The sequence below is a fragment of the Rhagoletis pomonella genome, unplaced genomic scaffold, assembly GCF_013731165.1.
Source record: "Rhagoletis pomonella isolate Grant_MI unplaced genomic scaffold, Rhpom_1.0 Rhpom_scaffold_00007, whole genome shotgun sequence".
In the NCBI taxonomy this organism is placed as follows: Eukaryota; Metazoa; Arthropoda; class Insecta; order Diptera; family Tephritidae; genus Rhagoletis; species Rhagoletis pomonella.
Window position 1 is genome coordinate 15,880,228 of NW_023458561.1, and position 7,117 is coordinate 15,887,344.

General features: G+C 34.6%; 1 protein-coding gene across 1 annotated transcript in view; it reads right to left on the bottom strand.

Moving 5' to 3' along the window:
• LOC118742377 overlaps positions 1-4,321 on the bottom strand; it is a 161,708-nt gene extending 157,387 nt beyond the window's left edge. The window contains exon 1 of the mRNA XM_036474407.1: positions 4,034-4,321. The gene's annotated coding sequence lies outside the window, so the exon portion shown is untranslated. The remainder of the gene's footprint in view (positions 1-4,033) is intronic.
• Between the last annotated feature and the right edge of the window lie 2,796 nt (positions 4,322-7,117).

The window sequence follows — 7,117 nt, forward strand, 5'->3', positions numbered from 1 at the left end:
AATATGTGAAATTTTTATCCTTTTTAATGAAGTGCGGGCAAGAAATATCATTTTTAATGCAATCATTGATATGAAATATTAATTTATCTGTCGTTAATATTTTAATTTAGTGGCCCAAGAATTCGCTGCCAAGCGTTCATTGTAGCAAGCATACTTTTAATGTGCGTTCTGTCAAACCAACGCCAACGCCAAAGCCAACGCGAAAGTTCTATGTGGACCGGCCTTAACTTATTTCTGAAGTAGCGTTACTAGCTAGAGGTGTAGTCAGAATGAGGAGAAGTTTGTTAATCAACTGAAAAGCATATTCGTCGTCCCATTTACCAAGAGCTTCTGCTGCTGGTTTTAGGTATGGCTTTTCGCTTACCTCATTTGTTCATCGTTCTGACCACACTTATGCAATAGCGGTATAAATAATACTTTTCGATAATAACCTTGGCGCTAGATGCACGATAATTAGCCCGAAAATTTTATCTATCCGCTCTCCGAGGAAGGACAATGTCCAAATAGTATAATTTCTTAGCGGTATCGGTAACTAACGCGGCAAGAGCTTTTTCTACGCATTTTCTGTTATCCCCATACAAATTTCTGGTTACACAGTTGAATGTAAAATTTTCTACATTCACCGCGGAAATAGACAAAAAGTATTATCAAAAAGTTTGAATCGACATGCATACATGTAGTTCTTATCATAACTTTACGACACTCACATATTGGCAAGATTTCACCATTTATTTTAAAACTTTTAATTTTAATTATTGTTTTTTAAAGGTATAGCATATTTTTAACAGAAACCATATAAATACAAGTTGCAATATTTGTGCAAAATTAAAAAAGAGCTTTTTAATTAGATTTTTTAGAAAAATTTTGAGTGTGCAGCTTGGTAGTTCAATTTCAAGTACAATTAATTTTTGGGAATTTTTTTCATCGAAGGTGTTGCTCATTTTCTCTATATAACAAAAAAATCGTCGAAAATGTTTTGTTTGAAACAAAATAGCTAACATGGTCAACAAAAAAGTGTCAACGTTTTTCTATATAATCAACAGTATAAAATAAATGTATGAAGAAAAAAAATATTTTTTGCCTAAAATATTAAATTTTTTTAAAACTGTTGATTATATAGAAAAACCTTATATGAACAGATTAAAGGAATTGTATTTTTTAATTTTTTTTAATTTGTTTGAGCAAAATCGGACTAGTGGTTCTCGAGTTATGTCAAAAAAAGACCACCAAAGGTGACAATTTCTCTTATATGATAGTTATATATATATCTCGATTCCTAGACGTGACCCAGCGAAACGCCGGGACACGTATAACTTCTTTTTTACCGATATAACTTTCCCCGCTAGTTTGAACCATTCCCGATCACTGACCCCTACCATTTGTCTCACAGTGTAATTCAAGCGTTGCGCCGGTTGCGTCAGCACGAAGTACATACTCCTGAGTAAGTTGAATTTTGATGCTTCATTGGTTGCTTCGGATGTATGTATTCCGCATATCGGTGAATCACAAAAAAAGCTAAAAGTTTAATACAATTCTATAGCAACGAATAGCGGAGCGTCGGTCGCCATTTGTAAACAAATCATAGTCGTGGTCATCTACTTTCTGCACATAAATTAGCAGATAGGATAAAAGTTTAATATTAAGCAGGGATCACACGGTTTGTACATTTTAGTAGTCCACTTGCAAACAGCGTTATGTGATTTTATAATAGAAAGCCATAATTTTGAAAAAACGACTACGAAAACAAGTAACATTTAAATTGAATCTTTTTTATTATTACCTGAAAATTTGGATAAATAAGAGCCTTATAAAATTGTAACATAACATTCCATGACATAAGATAACATTAACAGTCTATACGACCTAAAGCAGTTTTCTAGGTTCAGCAGAAGATGGATACTTTTGAAAGTTTATAAATAAATACGATAGCGGCTTTTGGAAGAAGAGTTAACATTTGATGCTATTTTTTCAGAATATAAAAAGATTTTGCACTGTGTTGTGGACATGAAACTACTTGAAATACTGGTACGTAATCCAGCAAAAACTAAAAATTGAAAAAAATTTAAAATAGCGCACTTTGCAAGTGTTTGGCCGAGCTTCTCATTTGTATATACAATTTGTATTTTTTCACCATAACAGAGTGGTATTGTTTGGAAAGTTGTTATTGAGTTGAACACATTCTTGATACATATTTCTAGACAACACTACTCTGTGACTGCCAAATGTACAAATGTGCAAATCGTGTGATCCCTGATTTACACTCAGAAATACCGATATAAAGGAGGATAAAGAAATATTAAGCTAGTAGAAATTAGTGACGCGAATTCTTAGCAACTTATTTTTGCATGGTAAAAAGTTTACTATCCAAAACTAGTGACAGCGCGGACATTTCAACACGACGAGACACAAACAGCTGATTGGTCAAACTCGGCAATAGTAAAGAAATGCTACTGCTGAATGCGCCACCTCTGTCTCACTTAGTAGTACATCGTGGACTTATAAGAAACAATATAACATAAATTGTGACTTCTTAAGGCACTGGTTCGATATATTAGTCAACTTAATAAATGAAAAAGAGTACTAGTCTTCTCAATTTAAGCTTTGTGCTTGATTAGTGTATATATTCAATTCCGTATTATATAAATACATACATATGTATGTATACACATATAAGTCCCTGCAGGGAAACCGCGAACTACTGAATCAAATTTCTAGTGCCGTACTAAATCTTTATCGCCAAAAATGAACCAGTCCTATAGTAACTAGTCAGATTCCCACCAGTTCAAAATTAGAGAAATGTGGTCATATCTAAAAGCTATTTTATTTCACTTTTTGTCATTAGAAATCTATATCTAAGGTAACGAATTTAGAACTGCTTCGGAACTATCGAGAAAGGGAAGCATATATATACATAGATATGTGTTTGGCGGATTTTTCGTTCAAATCCGCTATCACTCTGCACTTCGCAGATTGTTTTTCATAGTTTGGTAATACAAAATAAAAATTTTTGTAAACATTTTAACATATTGGGACCATCTGGAATCTAACCAATAACAGCCAGCACCTCTACAAACTTAGCTACATGCAAAGGCATGTAAACCTACATTTCTTACAATCATTCAAACAAATTTAATTTCAAATTGAAAACACATTTCTTTGAAAATAATTTGAAATCCCACACGCGGAAGAACCGAACAGATTGAAAAATCATGATACTTTTTTCTTTCGTCTGTCGATTTTACAACTGGTTCGGAACTTTAGAATTTAGGGACTAGTTCTAAATAATCGAAAAAGGGATGCAGCGGGGGGCTATTGACACTTCCTAGGACATCGCCATGTTAAATTCGCCAGTTGTTTGCTTGCAAAAGAGATTTATCGCGAACCTGTACTGGGTCTAAATACACTACAAGCGCGCCAGTTCTAGAGAGCTAGAGATTTTCCCCACAGGGAGTATAACTGCAAATGTATATGAAATGACAGCTCCAGCCGTTTTTACTCTAAGGGCCGTTTTCTCACCTAACCTTTAGATTACCGGCCACTTTATCGTCTCAATATACGAGTTTTCGTTTTCTCATCAGCGCATTAATTTCTCGAATCGATAAATTGTTGCCCACCCGATGCAACCTTTAAAATTTGTACCTAACTTTAAATTTTGGTTTGGTTTTGGTTCATGAGTTAGATATATTAGATATTTCAACCAAGGTTTTGGTTTTTGCTAACAGTTGCTCTTGCTCTATATTTGCTTATGTTGCATTGCCGGTCTTTGAAATTTTATGACGAATGTAGTAAAGTTTCACTCTCAGAAGTGTAGTGAAGTTTCACTCTACGGAATAAAAAATGTATTTTTACCCGTAAGATAAGAAAACGAAAACACTTTAAAGTGAGGAACAATTTATCTGCCCTGTTAGTAAAGGCAACTTTACTGCTTACATTAGAAAACGGCCCTAAAAGAAATCGATGTGCATGTTTAGATATATATACATACACACATCGACAAACATGTACGTATTTATGTAAATACATAGGTACATACATAATGGAAAGTTTTTTTTATCAAAATTTTAAGATTTAATAGTTTTGGTTCACATTAGGTTTTAGACTTTAAACAACGTGTATATCTATGTATGCATGCATACATACACTCCTGTGAAGCAGAACACATTAAAATATCGCACAATTTATGATTTTCCCGCCGTTTTCGCACGCAATTTATAAAAAAAAGGAAGTCCACAATAGGGCAAAGATGCACCCGACCGCAACAGCGTAAAAAAATCTAGCGTCACATGTAGCATAAACCGTTATTTCGTACCGTAAGCGAACACTTTTGTTAAGCAACTAACGACTGAAAAAACGATAACTGCAGTATTGCAATGTCCTCCGAAAATCCTTCATTTACTTCTATCAGCTTTAAGCGCTCGGTGCACGAGAGAGCAGAATGTAGTGCGTCGACTCGGCCGACAGTATGCTAGAAAAATATTCGTTTTTCGCTAATTTTATGAATGAACCAAAAAGAGACAGGCAGGTGAGCACACTACAAGTGCAATACTTGAGCTCAGAAAATTTGTACACCAGCACCACTGATAGTAATAAATAGTATGTAGGAATGTTGTGGGTGGTTAATCGGCTGGTCGGTCGACAGACAACAATCACCTCATGAGCCCACTTTGATAAGATGCATACTTACATACGTATGTACGTCAGAGCGTACCCAGCAGCGAAAATGCGATTGCATGAGAAGGACGCCAACTCCAGAGTCGGCCCCAAAGTAATGCAATCTCGTTACAATATCCATGAACTGCTTCTCAAATGTAATCAATTGCAAAGTATCAAATACTACATCAATATTTTTATACCCGAGCGCACTTGTGCACAAGGGTATATTAATTTTGTTCACATAACGGTTGTTTGTAACAGCCAAAACGAATCGAGATAGATATAGACAAATGTATACATAAATGATCAGAATGAAAAGAGAAATCGATTAAGCCATGTCTGTCTGTCCGTCCGTCTGTCCGTCTGTCCGTCCGTCCGTGTACACGATAACTCGAGCAAAAATTGAGATATTTCAACGAAATTTTGTATGTAGGTTTCCATTTATCCAAGGTAGGTTGGTATTGAAAATGGGCGAAATAGGACTGTAACCACGCCCACTTCCCATATAACGGTAATTTTCACAAATACGAAAACTGCGATATTTTAGTAACTACTGGAGATTATTCACTCAAAATTGATATTTACAATAAGTTTAAGACGAAAAATAAGAATATAATAAATTTCCGGAAAATGGGCGTAGCCACGCCCACTTATGGTTACATGTTTATATCTTAGTAACCACTGCACCAATTTCTTCCAAACTTGGCACAGTTGTTGGCCTTCGCACAACATGCCAAATGTCCGAAAATTTTCAAAATCGGAAAATAACCACGCCCACTTCCCATATAACGGTAATTTTCAGAAATACGAACACTGCGATATTTTAGTAACTACTGGAGATTATTCACTGAAAATTGATGTTTACAATAAGTTTTAGACGAAAAATAAGAATATTATAAATTTTCGGAAAATGGGCGTAGCCACGCCCACTTATGGTTACATGTGTATATCTTGGTAACCGCTGCACCAATTTCTTCCAAACTTGGCACAGTTGTTGGCCTTCGCACAACATACCAAATGGCCGAAAATTTTTAAAATCAGAAAATAACCACGCCTACTTCCCATATAACGGTAATTTTCAGAAATACGAAAACTGCGATATTTTAGTAACTACTGGAGATTATGCACTCAAAATTGATATTTACAATAAGTTTTAGACGAAAAATAAGAATATTATAAACTTTTGGAAAATGGGCGTAGCCACGCCCACTTATGGTTACATTTGTATATCTTGGTAAACCCTGTACCAATTTCTTCCCAACTTGGCACAGTTGTTAGCCCTGCTACATACCAAAATCCGAAAAGTTTTAGAATCGGACAATTGCCACGCCTACATCCCATATAACGGTAATTTGGAGAAATACAAAATCTTCGATAAATCAGTGAATATTAAAGCTAATTTATTCAAAATTGATGCTTGCAACAACTCTTGACCAAGAAATACGTTTGTGATAAAATTTTGGAAAATGGGCGTGGCACCGCCCACTTATGATCACATATATGTATCTCGGTAACCGTTCTACCAATTTGTACCAAACTCGGTCTGGTTATTGTGCTTGCCACATAAAAGCAAAACGTTGAAAATTATTGAAAGTGGACTAAAATTGAGGCCGCTTTTCATATAACGGTAAATTTCAGAACTGCTTGAAACTTCAAAATTTCGAAATCTAAGGACGCTAATTTACTTAAAATTTATACACCCCGGCTTATCATGTAGCGGTACCTTTCGGAAAGGTGGAAAACATATATTTAATACGTGCGCCGGGTATTTAATGTTCGGCTCCGCCCGAAATTAGACTTTCTTACTTGTTCGAATTACTTTCATCGATTGACAGACAACCCTTATCTGGTATGCGTTACACTTTGTTAAAAATATTTTGCTAGACATTTTTATATTACATCGTCACATAAGCTGCATTTCCTTCTGCCTAGTGCTTAATTGCCGCAATACTTTTTAAAACATTATACGTTACTTTGAGCGTAATGCTATGCTAGATGAAAAGTAATGCAGCAGAAGCCCTCGCACATTACCGCCAATGTCATGCAATATTAAATGTAATGCATACTTCAATATAAAAAGAACTAGAGCGGTATCAAATGTCATTACTTGTTACATCGTGCGACAAAAACCAAAAGCATCTTTTTAAGTAAGGATTTTTTTAAAGGACTTGGAATTTCTAGGATATGATTGAATACAAAAATTATTTAAAAAATTTGGTTCATTGTAGAGTAGCAATATGGGTATCAATTAAAAGGAAAAATTTTGTAGAATTGAAAAAAATAATAATTTTTTGTTGCACCAGGACAAATAAGTCTTGAAAATGTCTTTTTAAAACTTTATTCTTGAATATCCTTAGAAATTTCCAATATTTATTTTTGAAAAAAAAATAGGTATATATATATGTCAAGGACTAATATGTAAACTACCACATCCCCAAATTTCGTCCTTCTAACTTTATTAGTT